The sequence below is a fragment of the Triticum urartu genome, chromosome 3A, assembly GCF_056163025.1.
Source record: "Triticum urartu cultivar PI428250 chromosome 3A, HENAU_Tu73, whole genome shotgun sequence".
NCBI lineage: Eukaryota > Viridiplantae > Streptophyta > Magnoliopsida > Poales > Poaceae > Triticum > Triticum urartu.
The window spans coordinates 709,228,176-709,246,927 of NC_141875.1; positions in this window are offsets into that span (position 1 = coordinate 709,228,176).

Below are 18,752 nucleotides of genomic sequence, written 5' to 3' on the forward strand. Positions count from 1 at the left end.
CATGATCGGGTACATACTCGTAAGTAAAGAAGGTTACTAAGAGTTGTTGAACCGTAATGCGGACTCGGTTCAGTTATCGATGTTTTTGAGTGTTTAAAAACTGGGAGCCCGTTAAAAATTGGAATCAGTGAGGATGTAGTACTTGATGAAGAACTCATAAGTAGTTATGCAGTTCCATGCTAATCTCGAGATACCAGGGGGTAATACTTGATGACAGATCAAAGTAGAGGTTCGACTGGGGTATTGCTCTGTAGAAGACAAGTTCTTAAACTTGCACGAGAAATGGTATTTGAAGGAGAACATGGTCGGAACCATGATTGAAAAAGGCCAGCTCCCAGATATAAGATGAACTCATACCAAGGGAATAATTTACTTTAAGAGAAGATTTAATGGTAAGATCTACATCGTGTCCATGGGCATGAACACAAAGTTCAAGGTCGACTCCCACTTCTTCAATGCATAACCTTTCATTACTGCTCAAAAAAAATGATTTGAGTGCAAAGATCTACCCGGTGAATTACCAGAGGAGTATGAACATTGGTAAACCCTCGGGTTCACATAGATTAAGGAAGGCATAGGTTCAACCCATCGGGGCTTCTTAGGAACATATACCACAAGCTTCGAGAGTAATTATCACCAGTTCGAAAGCAGAGAATGGTTGGCCAAATCCGAGAATAGCACTTACCAATGGCATTATGTATCAGGGAAAGAACTACTCAAGGTTTTTGTATACGAAGGACACTGTCGGATACTAATTCAACGAAATACATGAAGGTCCATAACGGAGTTGATGTGAGCACCGACACAATCAGAGGAAGATACAATGTAAAGGCATTGGATTATAGAATACAACTAACTACACTACAAAAAATACACTTCCGTGATGATACGTGTTTGTCACAGTTGGTCACGTTTTATGTCATGCATGTACATCCATGACGATTTTATGAAAGAATCAAGATAGGCATACCTGTGCTGTCGTAGAAGTGCTCCATGACATTACCAAAATTATCATCATGGAAGTGTCCACTTCCATGATGATAAATTGCGCGTCACGGAATTGCTTTCGTCAAGGGTGACCAACACATGGGATCCACCGTAATGGAACGCCGTTAAACTATCGGGTCCGCTTTTGGATCCGATAACCCGTTAACAGCCGGACCAATGGGGATTTTCCATGTGTAAAATCATAATTGGCCGAAGGAAACACGTGTTGCCTCACCGTTGGGACAGATGTCATCCACTCATTGGACAGGAGGCGCCTATGATAGGTCAACACGTGGCACGACCCAACAGTGGCCCATTCCGGTGAAAAAGGCCGGACTAGTAAAAATTAGTAGGCCGGCCCATATAAGGCCTACTTGTGTCAGGTCCATTTAAGTCCATGGCCCGTACGAGATGTGCCAATTCGGCCTGCTAAGGGCCCGTTAAAGATTTGACACCATTGCAGCCCATCGTCAGTTCAAGCCCGCTAGCATCCTCCTATATATTTGGGCTCAATATCGGCCCGATGAGATTTCAGCCTGTTAACGGCCCATTCAAGGGATGGGCCAATTTTCAGGATGTACTTCTTTCGGACTTTTAGCGACCCATTTAAATGTTCGGCTAATTTCCGGCCCGGTGTGTCTTTCAGCCTGTTGACGGCCAATAAATCAGTTGGGCCATTTGTAGTCGGACCTAAGTTTTGGCCTTTTAGCGACCCATTTAAGTGTTGGGTCAATTTCCGGCCCGGTGTGTCTTTCAGCCTGTTGACAACCCATAAATCAGTTGGGCCATTTGTAGTCGGACCCGAGTTTTGGCCTTTTAGCAACCCATTTAAGTGTTGGGCCAATTCCCAGCCCAGTGTGCCTTTCAGCCTGTTAGCGACCCATAAATGAATTGGGCCATTTGTAGTCGGACCTGAGTTTTGGCCTTTTAACGGCCCATACACTTCATGGTCCAATACCAGCCCGGTTTCTCTTTCAGCCTGCTAAAGGTCCACAACACAGTTGGGCCATTTACTATACGACCTGACTTTCGGCCTCTTAGCGGCCCATGCTCTTCATGGTCCAGTACAAGCCCACTGTCCCATAGTATAGTTGGGTGATACGTCTCCGTCGTATCTATAATTTTTGATTGTTCCATGCCAATATTATTCAAGTTTCATATACTTTTTGCTACTTTTTATACTATTTTTGGAACTAACATATTGATCCAGTGCCCAGTGCCAGTTCCTGCTTGTTGCATGTTTTATGTTTCGTAGAAACCCCATATCAAACGGAGTCCAAACGGGATAAAAACGGACAGAGAATATTTTTGGAATATTTATGAATTTTAGGGAAGAAGAATCAACACGAGACGGTGCCCGAGGGGGCCACGAGGCAGGGGGCGCGCCCCTGACCCTCATGGGCACCCGTAAGGCGGTTACTGCTCTTCTTTTGCCGCAAGAAAGCTAAATTTTGGAAAAAATTGTGGCGAAGGTTTCAATCCAATCGGAGTTACGGATCTCCGGTTATAAAAGAAACGGTGAAAGGGCAGAATCCAGAATGCAGAAACAGAGAGAGACAGAGAGACATATCCAATCTCGGAGGGGCTCTCGCCCCTCCCACACCATGGAGACCATGGACCAGAGGGGAAACCCTTCTCCCATCTAGGGAGAAGGTCAAGGAAGGAGAAGAAGAAGGGGGGCTCTGTCCCCCTCGCTTCTGGTGGCGCCGGAACACCGCCGGGGGCCATCATCATCACCGCGATCTACACCAACACCTCCGTCATCTTCACCAACATCTCCATCACCTTCCCCCATCAATCTATAGCGGTCCACTCTCCCGCAACCCACTGTACCCTCTACTTGAACATGGTGCTTTATGCTTCATATTATTATCCAATGATGTGTTGCCATCCTATGATGTCTGAGTAGATTTTCGTTGTCCTATCGGTAATTGATGAATTTCTATGATTGGTTTAATTTGCTTGTGGTTATGTTGCTGTCCTTTGGTGCCCATCATATGAGCGCGCGCGTGGATCACACCATAGGGTTAGTTGCATGTCGATAGGACTATGTATTGGAGGGCAAGAGTGACAGAAGCTTCAACCTTGCATATCAATTGATGTATACGGGATTGAAGGGGGACCAATATGTCTTAATGTTATGGTTTGGTTTTACCTTAATGAACGTTAGTAGTTGCGGATGCTTGCTAATAGTTCCAATCATAAGTGCATAGAATTCCAAGTCAGGGATGACATGCTAGAAGTGGCCTCTCCCATATAAACTTGTTATCGGTCTAGTAACGTAGTCAATTGCTTAGGGACAATTTAGCAACTCCTACCACCACTTTTCCACACTCGCTATACTAACTTTATTGCTTCTTTATCTAAACAGCCCTAGTTTTTATTTATGTGCTCTTTATTATCTTGCAAACCTATCCAACAACACCTACAAAGTACTTCTAGTTTCATAATTGTTCTAGGTAAAGCGAACATTAAGCGTGCGTAGAGTTGTATCGGTGGTCGATAGAACTTGAGGGAATATTTGTTCTACCTTTAGCTCCTCGTTGGGTTCGACACTCTTACTTATCGAAAGAGGCTACAATTGATCCCCTATACTTGTGGGTTATCAAGACCTTTTTCTGGAGCTGTTGCCGGGGAGTCATAGCATGGGGTGAATATTCTCGCGTGTGCTTGTTTGCTTTATCACTAAGGGCATCTCCAGCCGTTGGCCCCCCAGGGGGCGTCTAAAAGCGCCGCCTGGGGGTGAGCCGGCGCAAAAAATGGCCCTGGGGGCGAGTCGGTCCCCAACCGTCGGCCCCCAGGGCCGCCCCCAGGCGCGTATTAAAAAACAAAAAAAAAGAACGTTCGGCGAAGTTATGATAAAAACTAGTTAAATTTCGGCCAAACATGGAAAATTTCGGCGAAATTCGTCCAAACATTACATTAACCTAATCTAAAAAAAAGAAAGGGGGAAGTCGTCGCCGCCATCGTCGTCATCGGCCTTCTCCTCCTTGACGCGGGCGCCCCTGCTGGACCCCTGCCCGGCGTCGCCATGGCGAACAGGCGGCGGCGCGTCGTCGTCGTCGCTGCTGTCGCATAAGACGACGACCCCGCCTTCCTCGCGGCCGCGTCGGCACTCCTCGAAGCGGCGTAGGGCGGCGCGCTGGCGCTCCTTCTCCTTCTCGCGGCGCGCCTTCTCCATCGCAATGGAGTCCTGGCGCGCCCATTCGAGGGCGGCGTCGCCGTCGTCGGCGAACTCGGCCTTCACCGGCGCCAGCCCCGGCTCCGTCTTTGGCTTGACGAAGCGCGGAGGAGCCGACGAGGGGGCGCGCCGGCCGCCCTCATTGATGACGATGCCGGCGCTGCGAGTGCGCCGGCCGAGCGGCGTCTCCGTCGCGGGCTCGGCCTTGACGCCGAGCAGCGCCGGAGAGCCGGAGGAGTGTGAGGAAGAACGGGATGATGAGGAGGAAGAAGAGGAAGAACGGGATGAAGAGGAGGAAGAACCTCCCATGGCCCGGCGCGTCGGTGTTGCGCCGGGACGGCCACCCTCGCCGGGGGGTACGCCAACGGCGCGTCGTTGCCGCCCTCGAGGTACGTGAGCATGCCCTCGAGTGTGCGGCCGGGGACGCCCCACCAGAGGTAGCGTCCCTCGTTGTTCTGCCGGCTGCCGACCAACGGTGCGCCGTTGGTGGACGCCAAGCGCTGCTGTTGGCGGTGCTCGAAATACGCCGCCCAGGCCGCGTGGTTGTCGGCGGCGTACTGGGGGAGGGAGAGCTCGGCGTCGGTGAGGGACGCGCGCACGATCTTGACCTCCTCGGCGAAGTACCTCGGGTCCGCCGCGGCGTTGGGCAACGGGGGAATGGGCACTCCCCCGGCGCTGAGTCTCCACCCCATCGGCCCGGCGCGTATGTCCGGCGGCGCCGGGATGTTCGCCTAGAACAGGAGCCAGGACTCCTGTTTGCGCAGCGAACGGCGGCCGAAGCCGTTGGCCGCCGCCGTATCTCCGGGGAAGCGTTCTGCCATGGTGAAGGCGGGGCTGGGCAGGCTCGGAAGAGGTAGAGGGAGGGGCTGGGCGGCGGCGCTCGGGGAGAGGTAGGGAGAGGAAGGGCTGGACGGCGGCGAGGGGCGGGGCTGGTGTGGGCGCAGGTGAGCGGAGGCCGCCGGCTTTTATAGCCGGGCCGCGCCCGTGTGTACGCGTGCGAGGGAGTGGAGGCGTCGGCGTGCCGTCCCGTGAACGCGCTGCCCGTGAGGAATCAATGGCAAGGCTGACCGGCGGCAGCCTTGCCATTGATTCCCCGCGGGAACCGAGGCCGTTGGGGGAAGACGAGGCGCCGAGTCACTGACGCGGCTGGCCCGCGTCTTTTTCGCGCCAAAATAGCTCGCCCCGGCGCCCCCGGGCGCCCCCCAGCGCGCCGGGTTCGGCCTGGGTCCGCCGGCGCTGTTTTCGGCCCAAGCCGGCGAAAATCGGGCTCCTGGGGGCGCGACTGGGCCGTTTTTTCGGCGCCGGCGCGAAAAAATCGCCTGGGGAGGCCTTCATGGGGGCGCGGCTGGAGATGCCCTAAGTAATTTTTATTTGCTGTTCTTAGCTGTTTTCTACCTTTAGTTGTGGGTAGGAAACGCAAAATACCAAAAACATTAATTGTACCTACTAAACCAATGGTTGAAGAACCACTCAAAATCTACCACACTACTGAAGCTTTTTACTTGGATCATCTTCGATCCCTATGTGCTCGTGCTGAAACCCCAACTAGCTTAGTTGAGGGCAAATCTTTAGATGAGCATGCTTGTTATGTGCGACATCGCATATCTGAAAAAGGGAAACTTTTACTGGATCAAATTCATCGTTTGCAATGCTATGCTTGGAATTTATGTGAAATTTATGATGTTGTTCTAAAAACCCGAAGAAACACCTTCCCTACCAATGTGAGTTTAGTGATAATGGAATCATATCTTTGTATGCTAAGGGTGTTTAAAATTACTATGACGTTCAACAAATTAAAGAATTTGTTGCTTTTAAGGGTGCTTATGAAATTGCTTCTTTGATTGACAAGTATGATGCTACTCTTTACAAATCTAAATTTTTTGCCATACTTAAATATTGTTATGATAATTATGCTTACTAGTCGTCAACCCGTGCGAACGCACGGGCTAGCATATAGGGAATGTTAGTTGTCTACAATTGTAAATGAACATTACAACTAAGTTGTTATTAGTTAATAACGGTTTTGCAGTTAATTACATAATCATTTTATCGCGGATGCAAACATGTTTTTTTTCATGGAAGGCACGACATGGCTTTTCGTCTACTCATTTGTGTCGGTACACATATCAGTGAATTTAGAGCCATTCTAAAAATATGTTATCCAATTTTGCAAAAGGGGCGATGCTATTTAGCGCGCGAGCATTCCAGCACTCGATTTCCGACCGAAACGCAGGTAAGTCAAAGTTTCCTTTTTTTTGACGGGATCTCAACCTTCCTTTTAAGTAAAACCCTGTGACAGAAAAATTAAGGGACGCACCTGGCCCCACCCCCGTTGAAATCAGGGGGGGGCAGAGAGATTTATGGAAGGCAACGCTGGGCCCCACCTGTTTAATTTATTGCGATAGAGATTTAAGGAAGTAAAGACTGGGTCCACTAATTAATAGAATTAACTGGAGGAGAGGTTATGGATCGAGCATTTCAATGCTCGCCCGCAAAGGAGCGTTCTCCCCCGCTCGGTACCCTAGAGCCCTAACTCATACGATCCTGATTCTTTCTCTCCCAACGTAAAGCTCCGATCCCATCTATTCCATGCAGGCGCCGCCACGGTTGTTCATGGCCCTGATTCTTTCTCTCCCAACATAAATCTCCGATCCCATCTATTCCACGCAGGCGCCGCCACGGTTGTTCATGATGATCGTTTGGAAGGCGTGCAATACACATCGCTTCCCATCTGATGCTGCGGCGCTACAGTGCGGCGCCGGCTAACTCTCCGGTGACCAGTTTGTCGGTCTAAACAAGTCAATAGGCAGGCACGCAGAGTGCCTCAAGTAATGGTGAAGATTCAACTTGCCGCTGCTCCTCATTGGCGGTCGTGGCTGCAACATCAAGGCATAAACCACGTCGCCTCCTGCTGGTGCTACATGTACAAGGTACGTGTTTGATTAAACAATAGCAGTAACGATGTTGCCATGGCCTAGCAAACAAGCTCTTAGTAATTTAATATTTGTTATACATACATGCAAACAATATTCGCCACGGTCATGGACAAGGAACTAATCTATCTACTATTGCACGGTCATGGACAAGTAACTAATCTATCTACTATTCCATTGCGACCTCACTCCCTTCCTCCCTTCATAAAAAAGACAATTGTGTGGTATGATTTCTCTACACCCCACAGGAAAGAAATATATCATGTCTCAAACTCGTGATTGCAGGTTGGCGCATGGATCCCGTGTGGTCAAAGGTCAAATAGCTTATTTCCTCGAAAGGAATTTCCTCATGTGGATCAGGTTTGTCTTTGCCGCACATTATTTTTTTTCAGAATTTGTTTCTTCATTGTTTATAATTGATTCCATTTTATTGATCACATCAGCTGACCGTAATGTGCCAAGTCCATGTTAAACAGGTGTTTCTTCATTGCAAGTTGGGCATTCTTTTTTTCTCCAAGTATTCTTCCCACGCACAATATTTGTACACCTCGTGGACATTGGGTCGGAGCACAACTATACCCATCAGCTGGGCAACATTATCATCAAAGAGCATTATGTTGGTTGTCAGTTGTCACCATCACCGCCGGTTAAGGTTCTCCTCTGGGTGCAAAGGTTATTTTTGGTCAGCAGCTGCCACTACCCAGGTTAGATAAGTGTCTTCTTGCAAAAGAAGAAACAAAATTCTAGCGATTTGTTGTACCAGTTTAGAATCACGCTGTTACTCAATATTGTTAACCTACTACTTTTCATACTCCACTCATTCCAATTTGCGTCTTGAATCATCTTTGAAAATTTATTTTCCTTCATGTCATAAAGATTTATGTTCCTTTTTTTTGCCAGTAAGATTTCTGTTCCTTTAACAATATTAAAGTTCTATTTTATTTATTTCCAGAAATTCAAGGTCTAAAACAATTAATGGTGTGTGATACGCTTAATGCAATTAGCAATAAGAAGGATTCCAGCAAAGTGAATGTCCGAGTAATTAGGCACGGGCGATGCTATTTAGCGCGCGAGCGTTCCAGCGCTTGATTTCCGACCGAAACGCAGGTAAGTCAAAGTTTCCTTTTTTTTTGACGGGATCTCAACCTTCCTTTTAAGTAAAAACCTGTGACAGAAAAATTAAGGGACGCACCTGGCCCCACCCCCGTTGAAATCAGGGGGGCAGAGAGATTTATGGAAGGCAACGCTGGGCCCCACCTGTTTAATTTATTGCGATAGAGATTTAAGGAAGTAAAGACTGGGTCCACTAATTAATAGAATTAACTGGAGGAGAGGTTATGGATCGAGCGTTTCAACGCTCGCCCGCAAAGGAGCGTTCTCCATTTCAAAAACAGGTGACTTAAGTTCTTCCATATCAGGGCAGTGCTTGAAATGCTTACATTTAGTTAATAATAGTAATTAACTCTGGCTGAATTCTAATATATAGAGAATGTTAACTTTCTGTGTTCGGAAACAAATATATTTTTATAGTGTGACAATTGCTTGCTGTTTTCATTTCCGGTGTGTGTGTGTGTGGGGGCGGGGGGGGGGGGGGGGGGGGGGGTGTTAATATTGTCATCTTGTCCCGAACATTTCCATTTATACACAATTGTTGTATGAATTTTTCATGGACACCATTTACTTCTTCTCCTTATGTTCACTTTGCGATCTACTCATTTACATACAATTCTAGAATGTCTTGCCAAGCTCTTGCGACTGATAGATCTATGGTTCATCTTTGACTTGGTCTAACCAGTCAAATAGTAGACAGAGTTTATTTTATTTTTTAGTTTTCTTGTGTCCCTCCATTCCACAATGTAGTTCCATGACAATGGTTTGAATACCAATTTAAATGTTCGGTAGAGTTTATTTTTATTTTTATTGATCGCTAAAAATATATAATATGAAACTACATCTTACGATGAATCAAATGATATATGTATGGCATTCTAGATGTAGATGTTTTTCTCCATAATCTTGGCCAGAATTTGTGAAGTTTGACTTTTCAAAAAATATATAGGCACTACATTATGACACTACCTTATGGAAAGGAGGAAGTATATGTTAACTATATTTGTATTATACACAGCAATTAGCTTTTGTTGTGATTTATAATTCATGCCAGAACATCTGTACCCAGACTGGTGCATTTCATCCGTCGCATAATACTTTTTTGCGTGAGAGATGATGCCCATTTCAAAAGTAATTGTGAGATACATAATATTGTAAGAAATTATTCATTGTACATGTTCTTTGGTAGTTAACTCAAGCTTCTACAGATACTTTCTTACATATAGTTTTAATATGAAAACAGTTTTAAATTTGGCAATTGATATTTGCGATCTTTATTAGTTACCAAGGCGCACAGTTGAGTTGAGTTATGTTTTTCTTCGGCTTATTAAAATAAACTATGTTTTCTTATTTGAGACTCGTTCTTGTGCGTTGTGAGGTTGGCAAGGCACATCTTATCCATCTGCTGAAACAACGAAGCAGCATCTTATGCTTTTAGTATGCATCATCAAACCTCTGATCTTGTGTGTACGAACAGGCACGTGGTTTCCAATCCTATCTCCCTATAAAAAAATTCATAGGCAAACTACGCTCTCTGAGTATTTAATTAGTATAGGTGCCTAATGGAGAACGCTCCTTTGCGGGCGAGCGTTGAAACGCTCGATCCATAACCTCTCCTCCAGTTAATTCTATTAATTAGTGGACCCAGTCTTTACTTCCTTAAATCTCTATCGCAATAAATTAAACAGGTGCGGCCCAGCGTTGCCTTCCATAAATCTCTCTGCCCCCCCTGATTTCAACGGGGTGGGGCCAGGTGCGTCCCTTAATTTTTCTGTCACAGGTTTTTACTTAAAAGGAAGGTTGAGATCCCGTCAAAAAAAAGGAAACTTTGACTTACCTGCGTTTCGGTCGGAAATCGAGCGCTGGAACGCTCGCGCGCTAAATAGCATCGCCCCCGAGCGGGTGCTTTGCAACGCTTGGTTGAGAAAAGGATGGTGGGTCTTTTCAGCGGGCCTCTTTAAGAGATTTGCTCGCAGATTGAGCATTATGACAAACCAGAATATACAGATCGATCTAGACCGTAATAATTTGGTCCCACCGAGATTAACGACAAAGGATGGTGGGCCTTTTCAGCGGGCCTTTTAAGAGATTTGCTCGCAGATTGAGCATTATGACAAACCAGAATATACAGATCGATCTAGACCGTAATAATTTGGTCCCACCGAGATTAACGGCTCCTATTTACTAATTAACGTGAGAATTATTAGGGAGTCTGTAATTAGTATAGGTATAGATAGATAATGCCTATGTTAAACCGTATATTGAGGACTCCTCCGCTGTCCAAGAAGAAACTAATATTTTGCAGGAATCTATGGAAGAAGAAATTAATGAAACTGTGAGCTCATTGGATGGAAAAGATGAGGAGGAGAGCGAAGAACAAAAGGAGGAAGAGCGGATTGATCACCCGTGCCCACCTTCTAATGAGAGTAACCCTTCAACTCATACATTGTTTAATTTCCATTCGTTCTTACTGAAGGATGATTTCTATGATGATTGTTATGATCCTATTGATTCTTTTGAAATACCCCTTTTTGATAATACTTGCTATGCTTGTGGCCAAGATGCCAATATGAATTATGCTTATGGAGATGAACTTGCTATAGTTCCTTATGTTAAACATGAAATTGTTGCTATTGCACCCACACATGATAGTCCCATTATCTTTTTGAATTCTCCAAACTACACTATATCGGAGAAGTTTGCCCATATTAAGGATTATATTGATGGGTTGCGTTTTACTACTACACATGATGATTTTGATAGATATAATATGCATGTGCTTGCTACTCCTACTTGCAATTATTATGAGAGAGGAACTATATCTCCACCTCTCTATGTTTCCAATATGATAAAATTGTAAGAAACTGTTTATACTATGCATTGGCCTTTACTATCTATGCATGAATTGTTGTTTTATGACATGCCAATGCATAGGAAGAGAGTTAGACTTCGTTGTTGCATGATATATGTTACTTTGTTCACACTACTAAATCACAAATCATTGTTAATTAAAATTGGCTTTGATATACCTTGGGATCCTAGTGGATCTATTACTTGAGCACTATATGCCTAGCTTAATGGCTTTAAAGAAAGCGCTGCCAGGGAGACAACCAGGAAGTTTTAGAGAGTCATTTATTTCTGTTGTGTGCTTTTATAAAGTTTAAATATAAAAATAATGTGCAAAGGTTTGCCTTTAGGATGTTCAGATTGCTTGTTGGTTCGTGCGGTGCAAGACAGAAACTTTGGCTGTAGTGCGCGATTTTACATTTTTACTGGAACGTCAAACGGTTCTGATTCTTCTTGAACTATCTTTCTATACAAATTATTTATTTTTCCTAATTTTGGCAGAATTTTTGGAGTACCAGAAGTATGGTGAATGTTCAGATTATTACAGAGTGTCCTGTTTAAGACATATTCTGTTTTTCATGCATAGTTTGCCTGTTTTGATGAAACTATCAATTTCTATCAGTGGATTAAGCCATGGAAAAGTTATATTACAGTAGCTACAATGCAAAAACAAAATATGAATTGGTTTGCAATAGTACTTAGTGTGGTGATTTGCTTTATTATACTAACGGATCTTACCGAGTTTTCTGTTCAAGTTTTGTGTGGATGAAGTGTTCGAAGATCGAGGAGGTCTCGATATGAGGAAAAGTAGGAGAGGCAAGAGCTCAAGCTTGGGGATGCCCAAGGCACCCCAAGTAAATATTCAAGGATACTCAAGCGTCTAAGATTGGGGATGCCCCGGAAGGCATCCCATCTTTCTTCAACAAGTATCGATATATTTTTAGATTTGTTTCGTTCATGCGATATGTGCAAATCTTGGAGCGTCTTTTGCATTTAGTTTTCACTTTTCTTTTATGCACCATGCTGGTATGAGATAGTCCATGGTTGATTTATAGAATCCTCATTGCACTTCACTTATATCTTTTGAGTATGGCTTTATAGAATGCTTCATGTGCTTCACTTATATCATTTGAAGTTTGGATTGCCTGTTTCTCTTCACATAGAAAACCGCCATTTGTAGAATGCTCTTTTGCTTCACTTATAATTGTTACAGCATGGGCATATCTTTTGTAGAAAGAAATTAACTCTCTTGCTTCACTTATATCTACTAGCAGAAGAGCCCTTGCGTTGCAACGGGAGAGAAAACATAATACATGCTCTTAACTCAACAACCATCACTCAAGACCGTAATAGGTCCATCTCCTTTATTTTTGTGAGGCATCATATTTGTGTTACCGCTTATCCTCCTTCTCACCCTCGCCGGTGATGACCTCGGTGTTCACACAAAACAACAAAAAATGTATGTTGAATATGGTTAATCTTAAGGCATATCTCTCTCCCTCTCTCCTCTCTCTCTCGCTTTCTCTCACTTTCACGATGAGAAATCTGTTGTTTTCACCTGCGACATTTTTCAGGGGTATGCTTGTGTGGTTATAGATGTTTTCTTTTTCGTATATGGTTATAGTGTGGTGTTTATTTGCAATCCGGATCGCCGCCGGTATGGAAAAAAACGAATCTTGCACTATAAATTATAAGTTTGCTTCCATAAAAATATTTAACAGGTAAAATTAACATCATATTTAGATTCCACACATTTTTCTAATAAAATTTCATATATAATATGTTAAACTCAAAGTTACGGTTTAAAAGATACAAATAATTTAGAAAATCATTTTGTTTGACTCAAATATATTTAAAAATAATATTGAAAAGTACTTAACAGGTAAAAATAATCTCATATTCATATTCTACATATTTTCTAATCAAATTTCATATATAACATGTTCAAATCGGAGTTACGGTTTAAAAGATATGGATGATTTTAAAAAGCATTTGTTTAACTTAAATATGATCCGCGGATGAATTATCTAAAACATAAGGGGGGTTTTTGAAAAATTTAAAATAATGGTTCGGGTGTGACTTAAATCCGGATGGTGGGTTGATTTCAATAAAAGACAGGGACTTTTGTGTAAAATACAAAAATAACAATTCATTTTAACTTAAAAAAGGACTGCAGGTTGAATTCTCTCGAATAGAGGGACTTTTCTAAAAAATGCCATGACAGACGAAAGAAACCCAATTTGCTTTATTATTAGGTAAAGATTTAGAGAGATGACAGGAACCGGTCATTCACATGGTTAGTCATAAAATCCTACATAAAACTTGTAGATCATTGAATATGATATGTTTGATTCCTTGCAATAGTTTTGCGATATAAATATGGTGATATTACAGTCATGCTAGTGGGTAGTTGTGGATTGTAGAAATACTTGTGTTGGAGTTTGTGATTCCCGTAGCATGCACATATGGTGAACCGTTATGTAACGAAGTTGGAGCATGAGGTATTTATTGATTGTCTTCCTTATGAGTGGCGGTCGGGGACGAGCGATGGCCTTTTCCTACCAATATATCCCCCTAGGAGAATGCGCGTAGTACTTTGTTTCGATGACTAATAGATTTTTGCTATAAGTGTGTGAGTTCTTTATGACTAATGTTGAGTCCATGGATTATACGCAGTCTCACCCTTCCATCATTGCTAGCCTCTTCGGTACCGTGCATTGCCCTTTTTCCCTCGAGAGTTGGTGCAAACTTCGCCGGTGCATCCAAACCCCGTGATACGATATGCTCTATCACACACAAGCCTCCTTATATCTTCCTCAAAACAGCCACCATACCTACCTATCATGGCATTTCCATAGCCATTCCGAGATATATTGCCATGCAACTTCCATCATCATCATATACATGACTTGAGCATTTATTGTCATATTGCTTTGCATGATCGTAAGATAGCTAGCATGATGTTTTCATGGCTTGTCCATTTTTTGAAGTCATTGCTACGCTAGATCATTGCACATCCTGATACACTGCCGGAGGCATTCATATAGAGTCATATCTTTGTTATACTATCGAGTTGTAATCATTGAGTTGTAAATAAATAGACGTGTGATGATCATCATTAGTAGAGCATTGTCCCAAAAAAGAAAAAAAAAGAAAGGCCAAAAAAAGGAAGGCCCAAAAATAGAAAGAAAAAAAGGAAAAGAAAATAAAAAGGGAGAATGCTACTATCCTCTTTTTCCACACTTGTGCTTCAAAGTAGCACCATGATCTTCATGATAGAGAGTTTCTTATTTTGTCACTTTCATATACTAGTGGGAATTTTTCATTATAGAACTTGGCTTGAATATTCCAACAATGGGCTTCCTCAAATGCCCTAGGTCTTCATGAGCAAGCAAGTTGGATGCATGCCCACTTAGTTTCTTTTGTTGAGCTTTCATACATTTATAGCTCTAGTGCATCCGTTGCATGGCAATCCCTACTCCTTGCATTGACATCAATTGATGGGCATCTACATAGCCCGTTGATTAGCCGCGTTGATGTGAGTCTTTCTTCCTTTTTTGTCTTCCCCACACAACCTCCATCATCATATTCTATTCCACCTATAGTGCTATGTCCATAGATCACGCTCATGTATTGCGTGAAAGTTGAAAAGGTTTGAGAACGTCAAAAGTGTGAAACAATTGCTTGGCTTGTCATTGGGGTTGTGCATGATTTGAATATTTTGTGTGGTGAAGATGGACCATAGACAGACCATATGATTTTGTAGGGATAACTTTCTTTGGCCATGTTATTTTGAAAAGACATGATTGCTTTATTAGTATGCTTGAAGTATTATTATTTTTATGTCAAATGATAGACTATTGCCTTGAATCACTCGTGTCTTAATATTCATGCCATGATTAGATTACATGATCAAGATTATGCTAGGTAGCATTCCACATCAAAAATTATCTTTTTATCATTTACCTACTCGAGGACGAGCAGGAATTAAGCTTGGGGATGCTGATACATCTCTGTCGTATCTATAATTTTTGATTGTTCCATGCCAATATTATTCAACTTTCATATACTTTTGGCAACTTTTTATACTATTTTTGTAACTAACATATTGATCCAGTTCCTGTTTGTTGCATGTTTTATGTTTCGTAGAAACCCCATATCAAACGGAGTCCAAATGGGATAAAAACGGACGAAGAATATTTTTGGAATATTTATGAATTTTGGGAAGAAGAACCAATGCGAGACGGTGCCCGAGGGAGCCACGAGGCAGGGGGCACGCCCATGACCCTCGTCGGCACCCCGTAATGCGGGTACTGTTCTTCTTTTGCCGCAAGAAAGCTAATTTTTGGAAAAAAAAATCATGGAGAAGGTTTCAATCCAATCGGAGTTACGGATCTCCGGTTATAAAAGAAATGGTGAAAGGGCAGAATCCAGAACGTAGAAACAAAGAGACAGATCCAATCTCGGAGGGGCTCTCGCCCCTCCCACGCCATGGAGACCATGGAACAGAGGGGAAACCCTTCTCCCATCTAGGGAGAAGGTTAAGGAAGAAGAAGAAGGGGGCCTCTCTCCCCCTCGCTTTCGATGGCCCCGGAACACCGCCGAGGGCCATCATCATCACCGCGATCTACACCAACACCTCTGTCATCATCACTAACATCTCCATCACCTTCCCCCATCTATCTACAACGGTCCACTCTCCCGCAACACGTTGTACCCTCTACTTGAACATGGTGCTTTATGCTTCATATTATTATCCAATGATGTGTTGCCATCCTATGATGTATGAGTAGATTTTCGTTGTCCTATCGGTAATTGATGAATTGCTATGATTGGTTTAATTTGCTTGTGGTTATGTTGCTATCCTTTGGTGCCTATCATATGAGCGCGCGCATGGATCACACCATAGGGTTAGTTGTATGTTGATAGGACTATGTATTGGAGGGCAAGAGTGCCAGAAGCTTCAACCTAGCATAGAAATTGATGCATACGGGATTGAAGGGGGACCAATATATCTTAATGCTATGGTTGGGTTTTACCTTAATGAACGTTAGTAGTTGCAGATGCTTGCTAATAGTTCCAATCATAAGTGCATAGAATTCCAAGTCAGAGATGACATGCTAGCAGTGGCCTCTTCCAGATAGAACTTGCTATCGGTCTAGTAACGTAGTCAATTGCTTAGGGACAATTTCACAACTCCTACCACCACTACAAAAAAATACACTTCCTTGATGATACATGTTTGTCACAGTAGGTCACGTTTTCTGTCATGCATGTACATCCATGACTAATTTATGACAGAATCAAGATAGTCATACATGTGCTGTCGTACAAGTGTTCCATGACATTACCAAAATTATCATCACGGAAGTGTGCACTTCCATGGCGATAAATCACGCGTCACAGAAGTGCTTTCGTCAATGGTGACCGACACGTGGCATTCATTGTAACGGAACACCGTTAAGTTATCGGGTCTGGTTTTGGATCCGATAACCAGTTAACAGCCCCGACCAATGGGGATTTTCCACGTGTAAAATCATCATTGGCTGGAGGAAACACGTGTCGGCTCACCGTTGGGAAAGATGTCATCCACTCATTGTACCCAAAGCGCCTATGATACGTCGACACGTGGCACAGTCCAACAGAGGCCCATTCGTGTGAAAAGGCCGACCCGTTTGACTTGGTCAAAATGTGGCGGGCCGGCCCACGGCAAGCCTGTTAACGACCTGTTCGCATATAGCCCATTTACAACCCGCTATCCCAGGTCCCGTTTACGGCCTATCCGAATTAGGCCCAGTAGCATCATCTGGGCCGTCCAATATAATTCTAGCCCGTTTTAACTTTCGGCCCATGTATGGCCCATGACGTCTTCCGGCCCACATGAGGCCCGTAATGAACAGTGTATCACTTTATACCCATTAATGACACATTATTCCGTTGGGCCGTTTCCAGCCAATGATATCTTTCAGCCTTCTCAGGGCCCATTTATTCTTGGGCTCATTTCCAGCATTCAGTTACTTACGGCCCATTACTGTCATTTTCTGCTTGTGGGCCAAATTCAGCCCGTGGTTAGAGTCAACCCGTTTGTGGCCCATTAATACGTTGGGCCGTTTTCATGTCGAAAGAAACCCGTTGGGCTGTTTTCATAGAGTTATCAAGTACGGCGAATAAACGGCCCGTTATTGTCCACATATAGTACGACCCATGATTGGCGAAATGATGATACGCCTCGTAGAAGGCCCATGGATCCTACGGCCCATAAAAGGCCCATGGATCCTACGGCCCGTAGAAGGCCCATGGATCATACGGCCCGCAAGAGGCCATGGTTACAACAGTCCGTGTGTTGCCATGATTATTTTGGCCTAGTTTCCAAAAATAAGTTATTGTGGCCACTAGAAAAACACAGAAAAAGAACTGCAGTGACTACAAGCAAACAACTAAACAAGACAATAAGGAAATAAATAAGCAAGCAATTAACGCTAGCCTATTACCGCTATTACAGATATTACATCCACTGGGCATCAAAGTTCGCCACCAGTGCAAATATAGGGAACAAAGCAGCATATTACATACACTGGCCATCAAAATTGGCCACCAGTACAAATAAATGCGACAGCAAAACAAGAGCATAACTAAAACAACTTCAGAAGAGCTCAATAAACGTGGTATCCACCATGCTGGCAATAAGCTTAGCAAGCTTATTAGCTTTGTCCTGTTTGGCGCTAAAATCCTCCAATGCTTGCTGTTGCACCAGAAAGTATGCATCTGAATGCTCCAGGGACTTCCATAGTCCTTCCGCTTCTTGTCGCAGCACAACTGATCGATGTCTTTCAGCTTGTAGTTGAGACTCAAGAGACTAAACTGATTCAGACAGTGAGTTTGAATAGCTTGTGCAAGCGGTAGTGGCCAGTAACTCCAACACTAAACCAAGACAGGACTTTGGGGTTGTCTCACTGTCTTCGAGACAGTCTTCCTTAGGTGTTTTATCAGCTTTGTTGGAGACCAACAAGGATGTGTAACTATCCCGAACCTTTGATGTCTACTACACAACCTTCTTCTTGTAGATGTTGTTGGGCCTCCAAGTGCAGAGGTTTGTAGGACAGTAGCAAATTTCCCTCAAGTGGATGGCCTAAGGTTTATCAATCCGTGGGAGGCGTAGGATGAAGATGGTCTCTCTCAAGCAACCCTGCAACCAAATAACAAAGAGTCTCTTGTGTCCACAACACACCCAATACAATGGTAAATTGTATAGGTGCACTAGTTCGGCGAAGAGATGGTGATACAAGTGGCATATGTATAGTAGATAAAGGTATTTGTAATCTGAAATTATAAAAAAAGCAAGGTAACTAATGATAAAAGTGAGCGTAAACGGTATTGCAATGCATTGAAACAAGGCCTAGGGTTCATACTTTCACTAGTGCAAGTCCTCTCAACAATAATAACATAATTGGATCACATAACTATCCCTCAACATGCAATAAAGAGTCACTCCAAAGTCAATAATAGCGGAGAACGAATGAAGAGATTATGGTAGGGTACGAAACCACCTCAAAGTTATTCTTTCCCATCAATCCGTTGGGCTATTCCTATAAGTGTCACAAACAGCCCTAGAGTTCGTACTAGAATAACACCTTAAGACACAAATCAATCAAAATCCTAATGTCACCTAGATACTCCAATGTCACCTCAAATAT